The 19906-nt window shown below is 41.4% G+C and overlaps 48 non-coding genes across 48 annotated transcripts; all 48 read right to left on the bottom strand.

Annotated features, from left to right (window-relative positions):
- Nucleotides 1-5815: 5815 nt before the first annotated feature.
- Nucleotides 5816-5888, bottom strand: TRNAV-AAC (transfer RNA valine (anticodon AAC)). Its single transcript has one exon. It is a non-coding gene; the product is annotated as a tRNA-Val (tRNA).
- Nucleotides 5889-5976: 88 nt separating this feature from the next.
- TRNAV-CAC (transfer RNA valine (anticodon CAC)) lies at nucleotides 5977-6049 on the bottom strand. Its single transcript has one exon. It is a non-coding gene; the product is annotated as a tRNA-Val (tRNA).
- A 132-nt stretch (nucleotides 6050-6181) lies between these two features.
- TRNAV-AAC (transfer RNA valine (anticodon AAC)) lies at nucleotides 6182-6254 on the bottom strand. Its single transcript has one exon. It is a non-coding gene; the product is annotated as a tRNA-Val (tRNA).
- An 88-nt stretch (nucleotides 6255-6342) lies between these two features.
- Nucleotides 6343-6415, bottom strand: TRNAV-UAC (transfer RNA valine (anticodon UAC)). The gene has a single exon. It is a non-coding gene; the product is annotated as a tRNA-Val (tRNA).
- A 292-nt stretch (nucleotides 6416-6707) lies between these two features.
- On the bottom strand, nucleotides 6708-6780 carry TRNAV-CAC (transfer RNA valine (anticodon CAC)). The gene has a single exon. It is a non-coding gene; the product is annotated as a tRNA-Val (tRNA).
- Nucleotides 6781-6912: 132 nt separating this feature from the next.
- TRNAV-AAC (transfer RNA valine (anticodon AAC)) lies at nucleotides 6913-6985 on the bottom strand. Its single transcript has one exon. It is a non-coding gene; the product is annotated as a tRNA-Val (tRNA).
- Nucleotides 6986-7073: 88 nt separating this feature from the next.
- On the bottom strand, nucleotides 7074-7146 carry TRNAV-CAC (transfer RNA valine (anticodon CAC)). The gene has a single exon. It is a non-coding gene; the product is annotated as a tRNA-Val (tRNA).
- Nucleotides 7147-7278: 132 nt separating this feature from the next.
- Nucleotides 7279-7351, bottom strand: TRNAV-AAC (transfer RNA valine (anticodon AAC)). Its single transcript has one exon. It is a non-coding gene; the product is annotated as a tRNA-Val (tRNA).
- Nucleotides 7352-7439: 88 nt separating this feature from the next.
- TRNAV-CAC (transfer RNA valine (anticodon CAC)) lies at nucleotides 7440-7512 on the bottom strand. Its single transcript has one exon. It is a non-coding gene; the product is annotated as a tRNA-Val (tRNA).
- Nucleotides 7513-7644: 132 nt separating this feature from the next.
- On the bottom strand, nucleotides 7645-7717 carry TRNAV-AAC (transfer RNA valine (anticodon AAC)). Its single transcript has one exon. It is a non-coding gene; the product is annotated as a tRNA-Val (tRNA).
- An 88-nt stretch (nucleotides 7718-7805) lies between these two features.
- Nucleotides 7806-7878, bottom strand: TRNAV-UAC (transfer RNA valine (anticodon UAC)). Its single transcript has one exon. It is a non-coding gene; the product is annotated as a tRNA-Val (tRNA).
- A 294-nt stretch (nucleotides 7879-8172) lies between these two features.
- On the bottom strand, nucleotides 8173-8245 carry TRNAV-CAC (transfer RNA valine (anticodon CAC)). The gene has a single exon. It is a non-coding gene; the product is annotated as a tRNA-Val (tRNA).
- Nucleotides 8246-8377: 132 nt separating this feature from the next.
- On the bottom strand, nucleotides 8378-8450 carry TRNAV-AAC (transfer RNA valine (anticodon AAC)). The gene has a single exon. It is a non-coding gene; the product is annotated as a tRNA-Val (tRNA).
- Nucleotides 8451-8538: 88 nt separating this feature from the next.
- On the bottom strand, nucleotides 8539-8611 carry TRNAV-CAC (transfer RNA valine (anticodon CAC)). Its single transcript has one exon. It is a non-coding gene; the product is annotated as a tRNA-Val (tRNA).
- Nucleotides 8612-8743: 132 nt separating this feature from the next.
- Nucleotides 8744-8816, bottom strand: TRNAV-AAC (transfer RNA valine (anticodon AAC)). The gene has a single exon. It is a non-coding gene; the product is annotated as a tRNA-Val (tRNA).
- An 88-nt stretch (nucleotides 8817-8904) lies between these two features.
- On the bottom strand, nucleotides 8905-8977 carry TRNAV-UAC (transfer RNA valine (anticodon UAC)). The gene has a single exon. It is a non-coding gene; the product is annotated as a tRNA-Val (tRNA).
- Nucleotides 8978-9270: 293 nt separating this feature from the next.
- Nucleotides 9271-9343, bottom strand: TRNAV-CAC (transfer RNA valine (anticodon CAC)). Its single transcript has one exon. It is a non-coding gene; the product is annotated as a tRNA-Val (tRNA).
- Nucleotides 9344-9475: 132 nt separating this feature from the next.
- Nucleotides 9476-9548, bottom strand: TRNAV-AAC (transfer RNA valine (anticodon AAC)). The gene has a single exon. It is a non-coding gene; the product is annotated as a tRNA-Val (tRNA).
- Nucleotides 9549-9636: 88 nt separating this feature from the next.
- Nucleotides 9637-9709, bottom strand: TRNAV-CAC (transfer RNA valine (anticodon CAC)). The gene has a single exon. It is a non-coding gene; the product is annotated as a tRNA-Val (tRNA).
- Nucleotides 9710-9841: 132 nt separating this feature from the next.
- TRNAV-AAC (transfer RNA valine (anticodon AAC)) lies at nucleotides 9842-9914 on the bottom strand. Its single transcript has one exon. It is a non-coding gene; the product is annotated as a tRNA-Val (tRNA).
- Nucleotides 9915-10002: 88 nt separating this feature from the next.
- Nucleotides 10003-10075, bottom strand: TRNAV-CAC (transfer RNA valine (anticodon CAC)). The gene has a single exon. It is a non-coding gene; the product is annotated as a tRNA-Val (tRNA).
- Nucleotides 10076-10207: 132 nt separating this feature from the next.
- TRNAV-AAC (transfer RNA valine (anticodon AAC)) lies at nucleotides 10208-10281 on the bottom strand. Its single transcript has one exon. It is a non-coding gene; the product is annotated as a tRNA-Val (tRNA).
- Nucleotides 10282-10369: 88 nt separating this feature from the next.
- On the bottom strand, nucleotides 10370-10442 carry TRNAV-UAC (transfer RNA valine (anticodon UAC)). Its single transcript has one exon. It is a non-coding gene; the product is annotated as a tRNA-Val (tRNA).
- A 294-nt stretch (nucleotides 10443-10736) lies between these two features.
- Nucleotides 10737-10809, bottom strand: TRNAV-CAC (transfer RNA valine (anticodon CAC)). The gene has a single exon. It is a non-coding gene; the product is annotated as a tRNA-Val (tRNA).
- Nucleotides 10810-10941: 132 nt separating this feature from the next.
- On the bottom strand, nucleotides 10942-11014 carry TRNAV-AAC (transfer RNA valine (anticodon AAC)). Its single transcript has one exon. It is a non-coding gene; the product is annotated as a tRNA-Val (tRNA).
- Nucleotides 11015-11102: 88 nt separating this feature from the next.
- TRNAV-CAC (transfer RNA valine (anticodon CAC)) lies at nucleotides 11103-11175 on the bottom strand. Its single transcript has one exon. It is a non-coding gene; the product is annotated as a tRNA-Val (tRNA).
- Nucleotides 11176-11307: 132 nt separating this feature from the next.
- TRNAV-AAC (transfer RNA valine (anticodon AAC)) lies at nucleotides 11308-11380 on the bottom strand. The gene has a single exon. It is a non-coding gene; the product is annotated as a tRNA-Val (tRNA).
- Nucleotides 11381-11512: 132 nt separating this feature from the next.
- On the bottom strand, nucleotides 11513-11585 carry TRNAV-AAC (transfer RNA valine (anticodon AAC)). The gene has a single exon. It is a non-coding gene; the product is annotated as a tRNA-Val (tRNA).
- An 88-nt stretch (nucleotides 11586-11673) lies between these two features.
- TRNAV-AAC (transfer RNA valine (anticodon AAC)) lies at nucleotides 11674-11746 on the bottom strand. Its single transcript has one exon. It is a non-coding gene; the product is annotated as a tRNA-Val (tRNA).
- Nucleotides 11747-12191: 445 nt separating this feature from the next.
- On the bottom strand, nucleotides 12192-12264 carry TRNAV-CAC (transfer RNA valine (anticodon CAC)). Its single transcript has one exon. It is a non-coding gene; the product is annotated as a tRNA-Val (tRNA).
- A 132-nt stretch (nucleotides 12265-12396) lies between these two features.
- On the bottom strand, nucleotides 12397-12469 carry TRNAV-AAC (transfer RNA valine (anticodon AAC)). The gene has a single exon. It is a non-coding gene; the product is annotated as a tRNA-Val (tRNA).
- An 89-nt stretch (nucleotides 12470-12558) lies between these two features.
- TRNAV-CAC (transfer RNA valine (anticodon CAC)) lies at nucleotides 12559-12631 on the bottom strand. Its single transcript has one exon. It is a non-coding gene; the product is annotated as a tRNA-Val (tRNA).
- Nucleotides 12632-12763: 132 nt separating this feature from the next.
- TRNAV-AAC (transfer RNA valine (anticodon AAC)) lies at nucleotides 12764-12836 on the bottom strand. The gene has a single exon. It is a non-coding gene; the product is annotated as a tRNA-Val (tRNA).
- An 88-nt stretch (nucleotides 12837-12924) lies between these two features.
- Nucleotides 12925-12997, bottom strand: TRNAV-CAC (transfer RNA valine (anticodon CAC)). The gene has a single exon. It is a non-coding gene; the product is annotated as a tRNA-Val (tRNA).
- A 132-nt stretch (nucleotides 12998-13129) lies between these two features.
- Nucleotides 13130-13202, bottom strand: TRNAV-AAC (transfer RNA valine (anticodon AAC)). Its single transcript has one exon. It is a non-coding gene; the product is annotated as a tRNA-Val (tRNA).
- Nucleotides 13203-13290: 88 nt separating this feature from the next.
- TRNAV-UAC (transfer RNA valine (anticodon UAC)) lies at nucleotides 13291-13363 on the bottom strand. The gene has a single exon. It is a non-coding gene; the product is annotated as a tRNA-Val (tRNA).
- A 293-nt stretch (nucleotides 13364-13656) lies between these two features.
- Nucleotides 13657-13729, bottom strand: TRNAV-CAC (transfer RNA valine (anticodon CAC)). The gene has a single exon. It is a non-coding gene; the product is annotated as a tRNA-Val (tRNA).
- Nucleotides 13730-13861: 132 nt separating this feature from the next.
- Nucleotides 13862-13934, bottom strand: TRNAV-AAC (transfer RNA valine (anticodon AAC)). Its single transcript has one exon. It is a non-coding gene; the product is annotated as a tRNA-Val (tRNA).
- An 88-nt stretch (nucleotides 13935-14022) lies between these two features.
- On the bottom strand, nucleotides 14023-14095 carry TRNAV-CAC (transfer RNA valine (anticodon CAC)). Its single transcript has one exon. It is a non-coding gene; the product is annotated as a tRNA-Val (tRNA).
- A 132-nt stretch (nucleotides 14096-14227) lies between these two features.
- TRNAV-AAC (transfer RNA valine (anticodon AAC)) lies at nucleotides 14228-14300 on the bottom strand. The gene has a single exon. It is a non-coding gene; the product is annotated as a tRNA-Val (tRNA).
- An 88-nt stretch (nucleotides 14301-14388) lies between these two features.
- TRNAV-UAC (transfer RNA valine (anticodon UAC)) lies at nucleotides 14389-14461 on the bottom strand. The gene has a single exon. It is a non-coding gene; the product is annotated as a tRNA-Val (tRNA).
- A 293-nt stretch (nucleotides 14462-14754) lies between these two features.
- TRNAV-CAC (transfer RNA valine (anticodon CAC)) lies at nucleotides 14755-14827 on the bottom strand. The gene has a single exon. It is a non-coding gene; the product is annotated as a tRNA-Val (tRNA).
- A 132-nt stretch (nucleotides 14828-14959) lies between these two features.
- TRNAV-AAC (transfer RNA valine (anticodon AAC)) lies at nucleotides 14960-15032 on the bottom strand. Its single transcript has one exon. It is a non-coding gene; the product is annotated as a tRNA-Val (tRNA).
- An 88-nt stretch (nucleotides 15033-15120) lies between these two features.
- On the bottom strand, nucleotides 15121-15193 carry TRNAV-CAC (transfer RNA valine (anticodon CAC)). The gene has a single exon. It is a non-coding gene; the product is annotated as a tRNA-Val (tRNA).
- A 132-nt stretch (nucleotides 15194-15325) lies between these two features.
- On the bottom strand, nucleotides 15326-15398 carry TRNAV-AAC (transfer RNA valine (anticodon AAC)). The gene has a single exon. It is a non-coding gene; the product is annotated as a tRNA-Val (tRNA).
- An 88-nt stretch (nucleotides 15399-15486) lies between these two features.
- On the bottom strand, nucleotides 15487-15565 carry TRNAV-UAC (transfer RNA valine (anticodon UAC)). The gene has a single exon. It is a non-coding gene; the product is annotated as a tRNA-Val (tRNA).
- A 3996-nt stretch (nucleotides 15566-19561) lies between these two features.
- TRNAV-CAC (transfer RNA valine (anticodon CAC)) lies at nucleotides 19562-19634 on the bottom strand. The gene has a single exon. It is a non-coding gene; the product is annotated as a tRNA-Val (tRNA).
- A 132-nt stretch (nucleotides 19635-19766) lies between these two features.
- On the bottom strand, nucleotides 19767-19839 carry TRNAV-AAC (transfer RNA valine (anticodon AAC)). Its single transcript has one exon. It is a non-coding gene; the product is annotated as a tRNA-Val (tRNA).
- Nucleotides 19840-19906: the final 67 nt, after the last annotated feature.

Below are 19906 nucleotides of genomic sequence, written 5' to 3' on the forward strand. Positions count from 1 at the left end.
GCAGCTCTCTTTAAAGTCTGTCTCTTATTTTAAGCCATTACAGACGCCAGTTGACAAAACTCTATTTTACACTGGGGGCCACCATCTTGTAGTGTATTGTATTGTTGCATTTATTGACAGAAGCAGTGAGCTTTCACAGATCTGTGATGTTGTTGGCTTTTTTTTTTTTACAGCTGTACCTTGCACTTTGTATTAGCAAACACAATAGAAAGCAGAAGCTTTACTTATTTCCAGTTTTCATTTAACACAGTTTAAAAGTTACATAACGAATATAAAAAAAAGCCCTTAGAAATAATATCAAGAAATGCAACCACTCTAAAAATGTACAGGTCTTGCTTCGCATTGTGCATATTAAACTGAAGTGCACAGTAATGATTGTCAAGAAAACAACAACAATGTCAAAGATATGTGAATGCATACTGATTCTGTCACAATGTGCAGGAATACTTAGGGGCAATTTATTAAAGTGTGAGCGGACATGATACGATGTAGCGTATCATGTCCGCCACACATCGATAAATGCCGACAGCATAGGCTGCCGGCATTTATCATTGCACAAGCAGTTCTTGTGAACTGCTGGTGCAATTCCGCCCTCTGCAGATTCGCCGCTAGCAGGGGGTGTCAATCAGCCCAATCATATACGATCAAGTGGATTGATGTCTTCAGCCTCTCAGAGCAGGCGGACAAGTTATGGAGCAGCTGTCTTTAGACCGCTGCTTCATAACTACTGTTTCCGGCGAGCCTAAAGGCTGGTGCGGAAACAGGGGCATCAAGCTCAATTCTGAACTTGAAAATTCTGCCCCCTTATCTCCAAAATGGCGGCACACAGTGTAAAGATGCTGAATTTCACTAACCAGCACTTGTAAAGGGTTGAAATAAGAGAGCTGCAGGCACAAGAAAAAAACAATATCATTCTTAGTTGCAACCAAAGTTTAAGTAGTTGTGCCCTGCAGTTTCATTTCCCTTTAATACAAAATTAAGAGGAAGGCCAGGATTGTATAATACTGAGTCCTGGGACCCTACTGCTCATTGGCTGATTAGGATAGCTCATATCTATTTAAAAATAAAAGCTCTGTAATACTTTTCAAAACATTCAATTTTAGCTAGTACAGAAAACATTTTTAGAGTTTCATATGCGTTTAAGGGAGGACTTCTTTAGAATCAGAAGGATTATGGAACTGTGCCAGTGGAAAAATGAACGATAAAGAGGAAAGTTAGTATTTTTAGAGATAGGATTGTGGGGAAAAATAGGAAGTTCTGAAGGAATCTGGTAAAAAGGACAGGCTATACTTGTTATGAGGAAAACATTATCCTCATTTGCTTTGGGGCCCATGTGTAAGAACCTAGGGGAATAGTTGGTGTTACAGTGGCTTGAACAGAATGGATAATAGTCTCAGTATAATTGGTAGTCATTGACTTTTGTTGCTGCTGGAGGTCTCTAAAAAAACACTGGCCCTGGTTCTGGCTGCTTTAAAGGTTCAATTAAACACCTTGTAATTACAGTTCTTCTATCTAAAAATTTTTTTTAAAAACAAACAAACATGTTATTTGCTAAAATTCTTTTTCAATAGCCAATATCCACTAACCACTTGCCTTATTTGGAGGAACTAATTTGCATTTGATCCGGCAGATAACAAGGCTAGCCACAGTCATAATGTTAGTATAAAGTGCATTGTTTTGCAGTCTATTAAACCCAATAAGAAACATAAATTTTGATGGCAGATAAGAGCCATAGGCCCAACAAGTTTGCCTGATATTTCCTAAAAGTATAAACTTATCTGGTTTGTAGGATAGCCTCATGCTTATTCCAGGCATTGTTAAAGTCCCCCACAGTGTTTGTCATTATCACCCCTTGTGGCAGTTTATTCCATGAATCAATCACCCTTTTTGTAAAGAAGTGCTTCCTGTAATTACTCCTGAATATACTACCCTTCAGTTTGAGATCATGACCCCTTGTTCTTGATTTTTTTTCTTTTTATGTAAAATACTCACAGCCTCAGCTTTAGTAAGCCCTTTAATATATTTAAAAGTTTCTATCATATCACCTTTTTCCCTTCTCTCCTCTAAGCTATACATATTTAGGTCATTGATCCTCTCCTGGTACGTTGTATTTTTTAGACCATGTATCATTTTGGTGGCCCAGATTCCAGTTTGTTTATATCATTCTGGATATATGGCCTCCAGAACTGCACACAATACTCAAGATGAGGCTGAACTAATGATCTGTAAAATGGCATAAGAACCTTACTATTTCTGCTGCAAATACCTCTACTAATACAACCAAGCATTCTACTGGCCTTACTCGCAATATTATATTGTTCACTAAATTTTAAATCATCTGAAATAATAATTCCCAAGTCCCATTCCTCATTTGTCACAGTTAGTAAAGTGTCATTGAGTCTGTAATTAACATTTGGATTGTTCTTCCCTAAATGCATAATTTTACACTTTTCAGTGTTAAACTTTAGATCCCAGTCATTTCAGTCATATACTTCATCTATCTTTATTAATGATAAAAAAAAGTAGACTGATCTGGCTAACATTTTATTTATGAGACTTTTTGTACTACTCAGTAGTGCCAATGTGAAGCATGAAGTATATGACTGAAATACTGTGTTTTGGAGACAAATTAGAATACAGAAACACTGCTGTTAGATACATGAGCACATTTCTTTTTGGTTCTACTATCAGTGTCAAATATTGTCATTGCTCTTTCTTAGCAACTGGCATTGCATATTTATAAATATTTAGCCCAAAATAAATGTTAATATAGTTTAGCAGTTCGGAATGAGCAATATCTTTGTAAATAACTCAGCTTGTCATGTTTAGACTTTTTGATACAAGCAATTAAAGGGAAATGTATTTCTTATGTGTTTAAAATAGGTGCACAGCAGCTGGGGACCAGTTTCAAGCAGGATTCTGGTCAATGTGTGTGTATAGAGAAAAATAGAATACTCTTGTCCAGCACTAGGCTATTTATTATGAAAATATATTATTAACAGCTGATGAGCAGAGTTGTCCTTGATATAAGTGAAAAAGTGCCCAGTGTACAATAGGTGCATTGCGCATACACGAAAAATGGGTTACGAGTAACTTAGAACAATTACAGGAACACAGAATTTTAATGATGTCACAGAAGATGAGAAAGGGGCGGGCTATACTGACATTTTAAAACGGCAGCAGGGGGAAAAGTAAGTGATTTAACTTTAAAGCAGATTATCTTTAAAAACTGGCATATATTTTTAAAAAACGATCTAGGGCAACTTTATAAATATATGTTAAAACTATTTTTGTGTTGACTGTCCCTTTAAATAACCCCCAGAATGGTAGGGTGGGGTCCTTCCCTATTGCTCACCTATGCAAAACAATCTAATTGTTACCTAATTTCAAATAAAAAAGCCAGAATACAAAAGAATGTAATTGAAATCTACCTTTAACTATTCAATTGCTGTAGTGAAAATCAAATTATCAGTACAGGGTTGTCCCCTGTATAAAACCAATAAATATAAAGTTAATAGAGAACAGGAAAGTGCATTCTAAATAGACTATCTTAAAAGTAACAAATAATAGAAGTCCAAGTCAATTAGGGAAATATATGTAACAGTGTTAGCTTTGAGAAATTAGCATTTGTAACTGAGAATTACAAAAAACACAATTTGCAGTCATGGGCATCTGCAGATTTTTCCCTCCCAATGGGGTGTAATAAAGTGAAATATGTCCAGGCAAAATACACATACATATATATATATATGCATATGTATGACTGTGTGTATGCATCTCACCTTGTGAGTGTGGATATGTTCTATATATGTTTGTGTTTATAATTTAGGAACTCTTCTCAGTCCTGCTTTCTTTATAAATGCAAATTATAGCTTGAGAACTGTTTATCTGTATGTGAAGTGAGTAATCTACATTACATTCTAATGCTAAAAATCTCCTCCAAATATTTTGTTAAATTGTTCTCCATGTTGTCCATTTTTTGATCATAAGGCCCTATGTCTGATTGTATGTTGTACACTGAGTGTATGTTTGTATGTCTGACAAAGTTTGTGAAGGTGTGACAAAGTTTGTATATACAGTACATGACAGTGAGTGTATATGACATACTATCTGTATATCAAAGAGACCATGTGACAGTATATCTCTCTCTCTATATATATCTATATATATGTTTTTTATATATGTGTGTGTGTGTGTGTGAATGTCAGTGCATGAGGCAGTGTGTTTGTATGTAGGTGTGTGCATGGGAGATATTTACACTGTGCTAGACACATATTATAGTAACAAGTGGATGGAGAGTTAATGTTAATTTGCTAAAAACAAATGAAACATTCAGCTGCTAGAAATCAAATCAATATAATTATAATGCTGCACTGCAGCAGACTACTTGTGTTATTGGAATCAACTGACAGATACCCTCATCCCCTGATTATTTACTTATGTGTTCATCTGCATCTAGGCTTTATTCATGAGGACTTATGCACATATCTATTGCTTGTGTATCCTACACTTAAAGGGACAATATTTGTGGAGGTTTAAATTGAGGTTTTTTGAGGGTTAAATTTGTGTAAATGAGGATAAAAATCAAAATAAATCACAATAGATACATAAAGGGAATTGTATTTGTTTGATTGTGCCAGTTGTCCTTTCTTATGTAAGATATGTGCTCTTGCTGAAAACTGAAAGCACTATGAATACTTTGTATCTATATTGGTGATAATGGTGTAAGGGTTTTTCCAAATGCATTGTACATTTATACTGAACTTTTAACTATTTGTAAAAGTTGCCCTGTATGTTAATGATGCATATGTCTGTATATTTCCTTATGAACCTCTCCTCAATAAAAATGTTACAAAATTAAATGTTCCCACAACGTAGTATTGTAAAGAGGCAACAAATACATACGTAGACTTAAAGTAACTAAAGGTAGTGAACAGCAATTTGGGTAAATTTGCCTGTATTAGGATCCATCACTGCCTCTCGGATATTTCCCTGCTGTTCTCTCCTGTTCCTAACTCCAGTTGTTAACTCCTAATGAACCACTTGAAAACAAAAGCCACTTAGAAAGAAAAGCCAAGGCTTCAAAAAGCCAAACTGTAGGAATTTATGGAGAAAAATAAATGATATAAATAGGCTCTTTTACAAACTAAAGAGCATCAGCTGAAAGCTGAAAACTGCCAACTACTATAACTACATAAAATAATATTTTTAATTTATTCAATTCTAAAAAAGAAATATTTAAGCAATGGAAAGGAGAGTTAGAAAATATATAAAGGAAAACATATTGATGCCAATATAAATACATAGAAACAAAGAATAGAGAAAAAAGAATACTATAAAAAGATATAATAACATTCAAAATATAGTAAGTTAACATGAAAGAAAATTACTAAATTACAAGATTAAAAAATAGAACAATCAATAATAAATATTTAACTAATTTCAATTGAAAAAAATTGTTTTTTTTTAATTAATATTTTAAAATACTTCATAGAACATAAAAAAAACTATTAACATTGATTATTCAGCTAGAGCAAAACATGTAAAGCTAATTTATAAATTCATTTGATGATCAGTCTTGCTTCATTCTATTAAAATGCTTTCTTGAAGAAAAAGCAATGCACAAAGGAGAGCTAGTTAAAAACAGCTGGAAGCAAATAATACATATATTGTATATGTATAACCCCCAATTAATAATTTGATCCAAAATCACGAACCTACCGAAGTATACTTTTAAGCAAATTATAACAAAGTGTAAATAAAAAATGAAAGCAGAAGATATGCTCATTGCCAAGTAAGAAAAGGAAAAAGCAAATAGTCCCACTGGGTCTCGATCCCAGGACCTTCTGCGTGTTAAGCAGACGTGATAACCACTACACTATGGGACTTTGCTTTTGACTGCCTGTGGATCAAAGTGTAAATAAAAAAGAAAGCAGATGACATGCTGATTGCCAAGTAGGAAAAGGAAAAAGCAAATAGTCCCACTGGGTTTTGAACCCAGGACCTTCTGCGTGTGAAGCAGACGTGATAACCACTACACTATGGGACTGCGGGAGTGCGTGCAGTGATGACCCACACAGCTCGAAAGCTTAGTTAGTTGAGAATTTGGATAGAAAACCTCAAGGGATGGCTAGCAACAAAAGGAATTCCTCTGGTTTGCAGCTCAAAGGAACCTGTGCACTAGTCCCACTGGGTCTCGATCCCAGGACCTTCTGCGTGTTAAGCAGACGTGATAACCACTACACTATGGGACTTCGCTTTTGACTGCCTGCGGATCAAAGTGTAAATAAAAAAGAAAGCAGATGACATGCTGATTGCCAAGTAGGAAAAGGCAAAAGGAAATAGTCCCACTGGGTTTTGAACCCAGGACCTTCTGCGTGTAAAGCAGACGTGATAACCACTACACTATGAGACTGCATGAGTAGCTGGCATAAGGGTTAAAAAAAACAACAAAAAAATACAACATAAATAAATAAATTGGAAAACAAGGGAAACAAAACCAATGAAATGCTTGTCACAAACGACGATGTATACCTATTTAAATTCAAAACAATTCAATGATCAAGATGTGAAAACTTAAAAGTACAGCTGAAAGATATCTTCAAAGAAAAGAGCTAGCATCTTGTTTCCGACACGTTTCCAAAAAAGAAAGAATTACAAAAACCGTCCTCAAAAAGGTAAACGGTTACCTTGAGAGGCAAAAGGAATAGTCCCACTGGGTTTTGAACCCAGGACCTTCTGCGTGTGAAGCAGACGTGATAACCACTACACTATGGGACTGCGGGAGTGCGTGCAGTGACGACCCACACAGCTCGAAAGCTTAGTTAGTTAAGACTTTGGATAGAAAACCTCAAGGGATGACTAGCAACAAAAAGAATTCCTCTAGTTTGCAGCACAAAGGAACATCTGCACTAGTCCCACTGGGTCTCGATCCCAGGACCTTCTGCGTGTTAAGCAGACGTGATAACCACTACACTATGGGACTTTGCTTTTGACTGCCTCTGGATCAAAGTGTAAATAAAAAAGAAAGCAGATGACATGCTGATTGCCAAGTAGGAAAAGGAAAAAGCAAATAGTCCCACTGGGTTTTGAACCCAGGACCTTCTGCGTGTGAAGCAGACGTGATAACCACTACACTATGGGACTGCGGGAGTGCGTGCAGTGATGACCCACACAGCTCGAAAGCTTAGTTAGTTGAGAATTTGGATAGAAAACCTCAAGGGATGGCTAGCAACAAAAGGAATTCCTCTGGTTTGCAGCTCAAAGGAACCTGTGCACTAGTCCCACTGGGTCTCGATCCCAGGACCTTCTGCGTGTTAAGCAGACGTGATAACCACTACACTATGGGACTTTGCTTTTGACTGCCTGTGGATCAAAGTGTAAATAAAAAAGAAAGCAGATGACATGCTGATTGCCAAGTAGGAAAAGGAAAAAGCAAATAGTCCCACTGGGTTTTGAACCCAGGACCTTCTGCGTGTGAAGCAGACGTGATAACCACTACACTATGGGACTGCGGGAGTGCGTGCAGTGATGACCCACACAGCTCGAAAGCTTAGTTAGTTGAGACTTTGGATAGAAAACCTCAAGGGATGGCTAGCAACAAAAGGAATTCCTCTGGTTTGCAGCTCAAAGGAACCTGTGCACTAGTCCCACTGGGTCTCGATCCCAGGACCTTCTGCGTGTTAAGCAGACGTGATAACCACTACACTATGGGACTTCGCTTTTGACTGCCTGCGGATCAAAGTGTAAATAAAAAAGAAAGCAGATGACATGCTGATTGCCAAGTAGGAAAAGGCAAAAGGAAATAGTCCCACTGGGTTTTGAACCCAGGACCTTCTGCGTGTAAAGCAGACGTGATAACCACTACACTATGAGACTGCATGAGTAGCTGGCATAAGGGTTAAAAAAAAAACAACAAAAAAATACAACATAAATAAATAAATTGGAAAACAAGGGAAACAAAACCAATGAAATGCTTGTCACAAACGACGATGTATACCTATTTAAATTCAAAACAATTCAATGATCAAGATGTGAAAACTTAAAAGTACAGCTGAAAGATATCTTCAAAGAAAAGAGCTAGCATCTTGTTTCCGACACGTTTCCAAAAAAGAAAGAATTACAAAAACCGTCCTCAAAAAGGTAAACGGTTACCTTGAGAGGCAAAAGGAATAGTCCCACTGGGTTTTGAACCCAGGACCTTCTGCGTGTGAAGCAGACGTGATAACCACTACACTATGGGACTGCGGGAGTGCGTGCAGTGACGACCCACACAGCTCGAAAGCTTAGTTAGTTAAGACTTTGGATAGAAAACCTCAAGGGATGACTAGCAACAAAAAGAATTCCTCTAGTTTGCAGCACAAAGGAACATCTGCACTAGTCCCACTGGGTCTCGATCCCAGGACCTTCTGCGTGTTAAGCAGACGTGATAACCACTACACTATGGGACTTTGCTTTTGACTGCCTGTGGATCAAAGTGTAAATAAAAAAGAAAGCAGATGACATGCTGATTGCCAAGTAGGAAAAGGAAAAAGCAAATAGTCCCACTGGGTTTTGAACCCAGGACCTTCTGCGTGTGAAGCAGACGTGATAACCACTACACTATGGGACTGCGGGAGTGCGTGCAGTGATGACCCACACAGCTCGAAAGCTTAGTTAGTTGAGACTTTGGATAGAAAACCTCAAGGGATGGCTAGCAACAAAAGGAATTCCTCTGGTTTGCAGCTCAAAGGAACCTGTGCACTAGTCCCACTGGGTCTCGATCCCAGGACCTTCTGCGTGTTAAGCAGACGTGATAACCACTACACTATGGGACTTCGCTTTTGACTGCCTGCGGATCAAAGTGTAAATAAAAAAGAAAGCAGATGACATGCTGATTGCCAAGTAGGAAAAGGCAAAAGGAAATAGTCCCACTGGGTTTTGAACCCAGGACCTTCTGCGTGTAAAGCAGACGTGATAACCACTACACTATGAGACTGCATGAGTAGCTGGCATAAGGGTTAAAAAAAAACAACAAAAAAATACAACATAAATAAATAAATTGGAAAACAAGGGAAACAAAACCAATGAAATGCTTGTCACAAACGACGATGTATACCTATTTAAATTCAAAACAATTCAATGATCAAGATGTGAAAACTTAAAAGTACAGCTGAAAGATATCTTCAAAGAAAAGAGCTAGCATCTTGTTTCCGACACGTTTCCAAAAAAGAAAGAATTACAAAAACCGTCCTCAAAAAGGTAAACGGTTACCTTGAGAGGCAAAAGGAATAGTCCCACTGGGTTTTGAACCCAGGACCTTCTGCGTGTGAAGCAGACGTGATAACCACTACACTATGGGACTGCGGGAGTGCGTGCAGTGACGACCCACACAGCTCGAAAGCTTAGTTAGTTAAGACTTTGGATAGAAAACCTCAAGGGATGACTAGCAACAAAAAGAATTCCTCTAGTTTGCAGCACAAAGGAACATCTGCACTAGTCCCACTGGGTCTCGATCCCAGGACCTTCTGCGTGTTAAGCAGACGTGATAACCACTACACTATGGGACTTTGCTTTTGACTGCTTGTGGATCAAAGTGTAAATAAAAAAGAAAGCAGATGACATGCTGATTGCCAAGTAGGAAAAGGAAAAAGCAAATAGTCCCACTGGGTTTTGAACCCAGGACCTTCTGCGTGTGAAGCAGACGTGATAACCACTACACTATGGGACTGCGGGAGTGCGTGCAGTGATGACCCACACAGCTCGAAAGCTTAGTTAGTTGAGACTTTGGATAGAAAACCTCAAGGGATGGCTAGCAACAAAAGGAATTCCTCTGGTTTGCAGCTCAAAGGAACCTGTGCACTAGTCCCACTGGGTCTCGATCCCAGGACCTTCTGCGTGTTAAGCAGACGTGATAACCACTACACTATGGGACTTTGCTTTTGACTGCCTGTGGATCAAAGTGTAAATAAAAAAGAAAGCAGATGACATGCTGATTGCCAAGTAGGAAAAGGAAAAAGCAAATAGTCCCACTGGGTTTTGAACCCAGGACCTTCTGCGTGTGAAGCAGACGTGATAACCACTACACTATGGGACTGCAGGAGTGCGTGCAGTGATGACCCACACAGCTCGAAAGCTTAGTTAGTTGAGACTTTGGATAGAAAACCTCAAGGGATGGCTAGCAACAAAAGGAATTCCTCTGGTTTGCAGCTCAAAGGAACCTGTGCACTAGTCCCACTGGGTCTCGATCCCAGGACATTCTGCGTGTTAAGCAGACGTGATAACCACTACACTATAGGGACTTCGCTTTTGACTGCCTGCGGATCAAAGTGTAAATAAAAAAGAAAGCAGATGACATGCTGATTGCCAAGTAGGAAAAGGCAAAAGGAAATAGTCCCACTGGGTTTTGAACCCAGGACCTTCTGCGTGTAAAGCAGACGTGATAACCACTACACTATGAGACTGCATGAGTAGCTGGCATAAGGGTTAAAAAAAAAACAACAAAAAAATACAACATAAATAAATAAATTGGAAAACAAGGGAAACAAAACCAATGAAATGCTTGTCACAAACGACGATGTATACCTATTTAAATTCAAAACAATTCAATGATCAAGATGTGAAAACTTAAAAGTACAGCTGAAAGATATCTTCAAAGAAAAGAGCTAGCATCTTGTTTCCGACACGTTTCCAAAAAAGAAAGAATTACAAAAACCGTCCTCAAAAAGGTAAACGGTTACCTTGAGAGGCAAAAGGAATAGTCCCACTGGGTTTTGAACCCAGGACCTTCTGCGTGTGAAGCAGACGTGATAACCACTACACTATGGGACTGCGGGAGTGCGTGCAGTGACGACCCACACAGCTCGAAAGCTTAGTTAGTTAAGACTTTGGATAGAAAACCTCAAGGGATGGCTAGCAACAAAAGGAATTCCTCTGGTTTGCAGCTCAAAGGAACCTGTGCACTAGTCCCACTGGGTCTCGATCCCAGGACCTTCTGCGTGTTAAGCAGACGTGATAACCACTACACTATGGGACTTTGCTTTTGATTGCCTGTGGATCAAAGTGTAAATAAAAAAGAAAGCAGATGACATGCTGATTGCCAAGTAGGAAAAGGAAAAAGCAAATAGTCCCACTGGGTTTTGAACCCAGGACCTTCTGCGTGTGAAGCAGACGTGATAACCACTACACTATGGGACTGCGGGAGTGCGTGCAGTGATGACCCTCACAGCTCGAAAGCTTAGTTAGTTGAGACTTTGGATAGAAAACCTCAAGGGATGGCTAGCAACAAAAGGAATTCCTCTGGTTTGCAGCTCAAAGGAACCTGTGCACTAGTCCCACTGGGTCTCGATCCCAGGACCTTCTGCGTGTTAAGCAGACTTGATAACCACTACACTATGGGACTGCGGGAGTGCGTGCAGTGACGACCCACACAGCTCGAAAGCTTAGTTAGTTAAGACTTTGGATAGAAAACCTCAAGGGATGACTAGCAACAAAAAGAAGTCCTCTAGTTTGCAGCACAAAGGAACATCTGCACTAGTCCCACTGGGTCTCGATCCCAGGACCTTCTGCGTGTTAAGCAGACGTGATAACCACTACACTATGGGACTTTGCTTTTGACTGCCTGTGGATCAAAGTGTAAATAAAAAAGAAAGCAGATGACATGCTGATTGCCAAGTAGGAAAAGGAAAAAGCAAATAGTCCCACTGGGTTTTGATCCCAGGACCTTCTGCGTGTTAAGCAAACGTGATAACCACTACACTATGGGACTTCGCTTTTGACTGCCTGCGGATCAAAGTGTAAATAAAAAAGAAAGCAGATGACATGCTGATTGCCAAGTAGGAAAAGGCAAAAGGAAATAGTCCCACTGACTACATAACCACAGACGTAACACAGACGTGATAACCACTACACTATGAGACTGCGTGAGTAGCTGGCATAAGGGTTAAAAAAAAACAACAAAAAAATACAACATAAATAAATAAATTGGAAAACAAGGGAAACAAAACCAATGAAATGCTTGTCACAAACGACGATGTATACCTATTTAAATTCAAAACAATTCAATGATCAAGATGTGAAAACTTAAAAGTACAGCTGAAAGATATCTTCAAAGAAAAGAGCTAGCATCTTGTTTCCGACACGTTTCCAAAAAAGAAAGAATTACAAAAACCGTCCTCAAAAAGGTAAACGGTTACCTTGAGAGGCAAAAGGAATAGTCCCACTGGGTTTTGAACCCAGGACCTTCTGCGTGTGAAGCAGACGTGATAACCACTACACTATGGGACTGCGGGAGTGCGTGCAGTGACGACCCACACAGCTCGAAAGCTTAGTTAGTTAAGACTTTGGATAGAAAACCTCAAGGGATGACTAGCAACAAAAAGAATTCCTCTAGTTTGCAGCACAAAGGAACATCTGCACTAGTCCCACTGGGTCTCGATCCCAGGACCTTCTGCGTGTTAAGCAGACGTGATAACCACTACACTATGGGACTTTGCTTTTGACTGCCTTGTGGATCAAAGTGTAAATAAAAAAGAAAGCAGATGACATGCTGATTGCCAAGTAGGAAAAGGAAAAAGCAAATAGTCCCACTGGGTTTTGAACCCAGGACCTTCTGCGTGTGAAGCAGACGTGATAACCACTACACTATGGGACTGCGGGAGTGCGTGCAGTGATGACCCACACAGCTCGAAAGCTTAGTTAGTTGAGACTTTGGATAGAAAACCTCAAGGGATGGCTAGCAACAAAAGGAATTCCTCTGGTTTGCAGCTCAAAGGAACCTGTGCACTAGTCCCACTGGGTCTCGATCCCAGGACCTTCTGCGTGTTAAGCAGACGTGATAACCACTACACTATGGGACTTTGCTTTTGACTGCCTGTGGATCAAAGTGTAAATAAAAAAGAAAGCAGATGACATGCTGATTGCCAAGTAGGAAAAGGCAAAAGCAAATAGTCCCACTGGGTTTTGAACCCAGGACCTTCTGCGTGTGAAGCAGACGTGATAACCACTACACTATGGGACTGCGGGAGTGCGTGCAGTGATGACCCACACAGCTCGAAAGCTTAGTTAGTTGAGACTTTGGATAGAAAACCTCAAGGGATGGCTAGCAACAAAAGGAATTCCTCTGGTTTGCAGCTCAAAGGAACCTGTGCACTAGTCCCACTGGGTCTCGATCCCAGGACCTTCTGCGTGTTAAGCAGACGTGATAACCACTACACTATGGGACTTTGCTTTTGACTGCCTGCGGATCAAAGTGTAAATAAAAAAGAAAGCAGATGACATGCTGATTGCCAAGTAGGAAAAGGAAAAAGCAAATAGTCCCACTGGGTTTTGAACCCAGGACCTTCTGCGTGTAAAGCAGACGTGATAACCACTACACTATGAGACTGCATGAGTAGCTGGCATAAGGGTTAAAAAAAAACAACAAAAAAATACAACATAAATAAATAAATTGGAAAACAAGGGAAACAAAACCAATGAAATGCTTGTCACAAACGACGATGTATACCTATTTAAATTCAAAACAATTCAATGATCAAGATGTGAAAACTTAAAAGTACAGCTGAAAGATATCTTCAAAGAAAAGAGCTAGCATCTTGTTTCCGACACGTTTCCAAAAAAGAAAGAATTACAAAAACCGTCCTCAAAAAGGTAAACGGTTACCTTGAGAGGCAAAAGGAATAGTCCCACTGGGTTTTGAACCCAGGACCTTCTGCGTGTGAAGCAGACGTGATAACCACTACACTATGGGACTGCGGGAGTGCGTGCAGTGACGACCCACACAGCTCGAAAGCTTAGTTAGTTAAGACTTTGGATAGAAAACCTCAAGGGATGACTAGCAACAAAAAGAATTCCTCTAGTTTGCAGCACAAAGGAACATCTGCACTAGTCCCACTGGGTCTCGATCCCAGGACCTTCTGCGTGTTAAGCAGACGTGATAACCACTACACTATGGGACTTTGCTTTTGACTGCCTGTGGATCAAAGTGTAAATAAAAAAGAAAGCAGATGACATGCTGATTGCCAAGTAGGAAAAGGAAAAAGCAAATAGTCCCACTGGGTTTTGAACCCAGGACCTTCTGCGTGTGAAGCAGACGTGATAACCACTACACTATGGGACTGCGGGAGTGCGTGCAGTGATGACCCACACAGCTCGAAAGCTTAGTTAGTTGAGACTTTGGATAGAAAACCTCAAGGGATGGCTAGCAACAAAAGGAATTCCTCTGGTTTGCAGCTCAAAGGAACCTGTGCACTAGTCCCACTGGGTCTCGATCCCAGGACCTTCTGCGTGTTAAGCAGACGTGATAACCACTACACTATGGGACTTTGCTTTTGACTGCCTGCGGATCAAAGTGTAAATAAAAAAGAAAGCAGATGACATGCTGATTGCCAAGTAGGAAAAGGCAAAAGGAAATAGTCCCACTGGGTTTTGAACCCAGGACCTTCTGCGTGTAAAGCAGACGTGATAACCACTACACTATGAGACTGCATGAGTAGCTGGCATAAGGGTTAAAAAAAAACAACAAAAAAATACAACATAAATAAATAAATTGGAAAACAAGGGAAACAAAACCAATGAAATGCTTGTCACAAACGACGATGTATACCTATTTAAATTCAAAACAATTCAATGATCAAGATGTGAAAACTTAAAAGTACAGCTGAAAGATATCTTCAAAGAAAAGAGCTAGCATCTTGTTTCCGACACGTTTCCAAAAAAGAAAGAATTACAAAAACCGTCCTCAAAAAGGTAAACGGTTACCTTGAGAGGCAAAAGGAATAGTCCCACTGGGTTTTGAACCCAGGACCTTCTGCGTGTGAAGCAGACGTGATAACCACTACACTATGGGACTGCGGGAGTGCGTGCAGTGACGACCCACACAGCTCGAAAGCTTAGTTAGTTAAGACTTTGGATAGAAAACCTCAAGGGATGACTAGCAACAAAAAGAATTCCTCTAGTTTGCAGCACAAAGGAACATCTGCACTAGTCCCACTGGGTCTCGATCCCAGGACCTTCTGCGTGTTAAGCAGACGTGATAACCACTACACTATGGGACTTTGCTTTTGACTGCCTGTGGATCAAAGTGTAAATAAAAAAGAAAGCAGATGACATGCTGATTGCCAAGTAGGAAAAGGAAAAAGCAAATAGTCCCACTGGGTTTTGAACCCAGGACCTTCTGCGTGTGAAGCAGACGTGATAACCACTACACTATGGGACTGCGGGAGTGCGTGCAGTGATGACCCACACAGCTCGAAAGCTTAGTTAGTTGAGACTTTGGATAGAAAACCTCAAGGGATGGCTAGCAACAAAAGGAATTCCTCTGGTTTGCAGCTCAAAGGAACCTGTGCACTAGTCCCACTGGGTCTCGATCCCAGGACCTTCTGCGTGTTAAGCAGACGTGATAACCACTACACTATGGGACTTCGCTTTTGACTGCCTGCGGATCAAAGTGTAAATAAAAAAGAAAGCAGATGACATGCTGATTGCCAAGTAGGAAAAGGCAAAAGGAAATAGTCCCACTGGGTTTTGAACCCAGGACCTTCTGCGTGTAAAGCAGACGTGATAACCACTACACTATTGTGACGAAACCAATCTCGCCACTGTACATTGGAGGGCCTGTTATGGAACATTCTTTGGGCTGGAGGTACATGGGCTTAAGGATACCCAGAGACTGCATGAAAATATGGAATTTTATATGCTGGACACCCCATGTACTTTCATAACTCTGTCTTATGTCTATGTCACCCTGTATCCATAAATACAGGATGGGTACAGGGTGTGAGTGCACCTTTTGGGAGCAATTGTGACTCTATAAGCCAAGTGGGCATAAAAGACTTTATAGCTAATAAGAACTGTTCCTATATTCTGTAATAAGATGTATTCTATGTATGTTTCAGATCTGATTGTGTCTCAGGAGTCTGTCTGGGTAAACTGATTGTGTCCTTGTGTGATTATGTTAACTAGACTGCCCAACATCAGATTGTCTGAGTAAACGTTCTTCCCTAGTTAATTAACTTAATATGTTAATCTGTTTTACCTGTGAATAGACAATTGTTAGAGGTTTGATGCATTGTTCATATGTTTGCTTTACTGTTAAACCAATGCCCTCTGTAACCTGAAGCCAGGGTGTATAAATCTGTGTGCTGCCTTCAAATAAAGTAGTTATTCTTTTTTAAACCTGAAATGTGGAGCTTGGTCTCATGTTTGCAGGGAAACTGGCTGGGTTGTGAATTGCTGATTCCCTATGCAGGACATTGTTCATCTGGTATTAACCCTTGGTACACTGTTGGTACCGTAACATTGGTGGCAGCGACGGAATGAACCTTATCGCCCAGAAGAGCAACTACACAAGCCAGTAACCTCAGGAAGAGGGGGATTATTACAATACTGACTAAGATGGAAAAGAGAAAAGTACATTTTGCAGCTTTTAAAAACTTCCTGGAAACAGAAGGAGAGATTGATGGGTACCTTGCGGATTTTGAGAGGCAATGTGCACTACACAAGGTACCCGCAGAGGACTGGGTCACAATATTATCTGGAAAATTATCCGGCCGGGCCAGAGAGGCTTTTCGGGCCATTCCAGATGAGGAAGTCAGGGATTATAATACTGTAAAAGAGGCTCTGCTCTCCAGGTATGCGGTTACACCAGAGGCATACAGGAGGCGGTTCAGAGACACTGTTAAATTAGCTGGAGATTCCTACCTTGAGTGGGCATGTAAGGTGCACCGCACAGCAGCTCACTGGATAGCGGGGTGCCAAGCCATATCTGGGGAAGAGGTGCTGCAGCTATTCCTGTTGGAACATTGCTTCGACAAATTACCCGCAGGAGTTCGAGAGTGGGTTCGGGACCGTAAACCCTCCACCCTGCAGGAAGCGGCTCGCTTGGCAGATGAGTATACGGATGCCCGCAAACTGGACACTGCTACCACTAAGCCCCCTGCTAGAGTGGAGTACAGACCCCCAGTCACCCCAGCAGCTGCCAGTTACCAAACCCTGGCGCACCACTATACCACACGGCCTCCGGCCACAAACTACCCTCAGAGAGCCCTGCGGTGCTACTCACAACCTATTCGGTGCTTTAGATGTAAGCAACTAGGGCACAAAAGACCAGAGTGTCCCCTAAACGCAGCGAACCAAGCGCAGTCCTGGAGAAGACCCGCCGGCGGAATCCCACGTAATCCTCAGCCTGCGGCCCGCTACGTAGAGGCGCAAGAATGCTGGAGCATCCTACATGAGGCAGACCTTGTGCAAGCTGCCCACCGGAATAACCGGCAACTGGTTAAAGTGAATGGGAAGAAGGTCAGTGGTCTACGGGATACTGGTGCTACCATGACCTTGCTTCAAAAGAACTTGGTGTCTGAGAAACAGTACACTGGAGACACTGTGGCTGTGAGGGTAGCAGGGGGCGATGTGTTCAGCCTACCTGTTGCCAGGGTACATTTGGATTGGGGAGTGGGCGCTAGACCTGTGAATGTGGGGGTCAAGAAGGACTTACCTGCTGATGTTCTTCTTGGAAATGACTTGGCCCCCCTTGTTTCTGCCTACGCTCCTATGGGTCCCGCTGATGTTAACTCTGTGACTACCCGTGCCCAGATCCGTGCAGCAGAGACTGACCCACCTGCTGCTAAGCCCCAGGACGCTGAGCTCAGTAAATCTCTATCCGCTATTGATATGTGGAGGTCCCGTTACAATGCGCTGATGAAGGAGAAGAGGAGCGCAGAGGAAAAAGCACGTTTAGAACAGGAATCTCTGCTAGACAAGCTGCACCGACAGACTGCAGAAAACACCAGCTTGAGAGTGGAACATGAAACATTAAAGAAAAACTTAGTGACACTGGAGGAGAAGCTGACGCTGGCTCATAGTGAGGTGCTGCAACTCAAGGGCACCCTATGTCAGTATGAAGGGATTGTGGATACCTATAAAGAGCAGGTACAGAAAACTCGTAAAGAAGCTGATGTGATTTTGAAGGACTGTTTGGCCCTGGTCTGGGCACTGAGGAATTTGAACCCTTGTTTGAATGGACAGGAATTCTCTCTCATAACGGGAATACAGATGGATTGTCCCAGCAAACTGACATGCCTACCAGGCGCTCTGGTGGTATATGGCACAGTACATACCCTGGACAGCCGAGCATGACAAACCAGAGGGAGAGGAGTTTGATGGTCCTGTCCCCCAGCAACACGGCTGTTTAGCCAAAGGGGAGACGATTGGTCTCCCCCTCCAGCAGCACAGCTATGTATCCAAAGGGGAGACAGTCGGTCTCCCCCTCCAGCAACCAGGCTCCCACCAGGCTACTTCCATGGTAGTGCTGGCACCCGGGCAGAGTACAGCTGGTCTCTGCCCACCTCGCAACCCACCAATTCAGCGTACCAGTCCCCCACACAGCTGTGGTGAGGCACCTGGACATGGACAAGTTTTCCCCGTACTCAGGTGTAGTAACCATTTATTGTGGGTGGGCTGTACTACTAATTGTGTTTTATGGGTGGGTTGCTGGACTAACCAGGGCACTGACCGGCAGGAGGTCAGATACCCTGTTAGTCTGTTTGGAAAAGGGGAGAGATGTGACGAAACCAATCTCGCCACTGTACATTGGAGGGCCTGTTATGGAACATTCTTTGGGCTGGAGGTACATGGGCTTAAGGATACCCAGAGACTGCATGAAAATATGGAATTTTATATGCTGGACACCCCATGTACTTTCATAACTCTGTCTTATGTCTATGTCACCCTGTATCCATAAATACAGGATGGGTACAGGGTGTGAGTGCACCTTTTGGGAGCAATTGTGACTCTATAAGCCAAGTGGGCATAAAAGACTTTATAGCTAATAAGAACTGTTCCTATATTCTGTAATAAGATGTATTCTATGTATGTTTCAGATCTGATTGTGTCTCAGGAGTCTGTCTGGGTAAACTGATTGTGTCCTTGTGTGATTATGTTAACTAGACTGCCCAACATCAGATTGTCTGAGTAAACGTTCTTCCCTAGTTAATTAACTTAATATGTTAATCTGTTTTACCTGTGAATAGACAATTGTTAGAGGTTTGATGCATTGTTCATATGTTTGCTTTACTGTTAAACCAATGCCCTCTGTAACCTGAAGCCAGGGTGTATAAATCTGTGTGCTGCCTTCAAATAAAGTAGTTATTCTTTTTTAAACCTGAAATGTGGAGCTTGGTCTCATGTTTGCAGGGAAACTGGCTGGGTTGTGAATTGCTGATTCCCTATGCAGGACATTGTTCATCTGGTATTAACCCTTGGTACACTGTTGGTACCGTAACAACTATGAGACTGCGTGAGTAGCTGGCATAAGGGTTAAAAAAAAACAACAAAAAAATACAACATAAATAAATAAATTGGAAAACAAGGGAAACAAAACCAATGAAATGCTTGTCACAAACGACGATGTATACCTATTTAAATTCAAAACAATTCAATGATCAAGATGTGAAAACTTAAAAGTACAGCTGAAAGATATCTTCAAAGAAAAGAGCTAGCATCTTGTTTCCGACACGTTTCCAAAAAAGAAAGAATTACAAAAACCGTCCTCAAAAAGGTAAACGGTTACCTTGAGAGGCAAAAGGAATAGTCCCACTGGGTTTTGAACCCAGGACCTTCTGCGTGTGAAGCAGACGTGATAACCACTACACTATGGGACTGCGGGAGTGCGTGCAGTGATGACCCACACAGCTCGAAAGCTTAGTTAGTTAAGACTTTGGATAGAAAACCTCAAGGGATGACTAGCAACAAAAAGAATTCCTCTAGTTTGCAGCACAAAGGAACATCTGCACTAGTCCCACTGGGTCTCGATCCCAGGACCTTCTGCGTGTTAAGCAGACGTGATAACCACTACACTATGGGACTTTGCTTTTGACTGCCTGTGGATCAAAGTGTAAATAAAAAAGAAAGCAGATGACATGCTGATTGCCAA

Source organism: Bombina bombina, chromosome 1, assembly GCF_027579735.1.
Source record: "Bombina bombina isolate aBomBom1 chromosome 1, aBomBom1.pri, whole genome shotgun sequence".
NCBI lineage: Eukaryota > Metazoa > Chordata > Amphibia > Anura > Bombinatoridae > Bombina > Bombina bombina.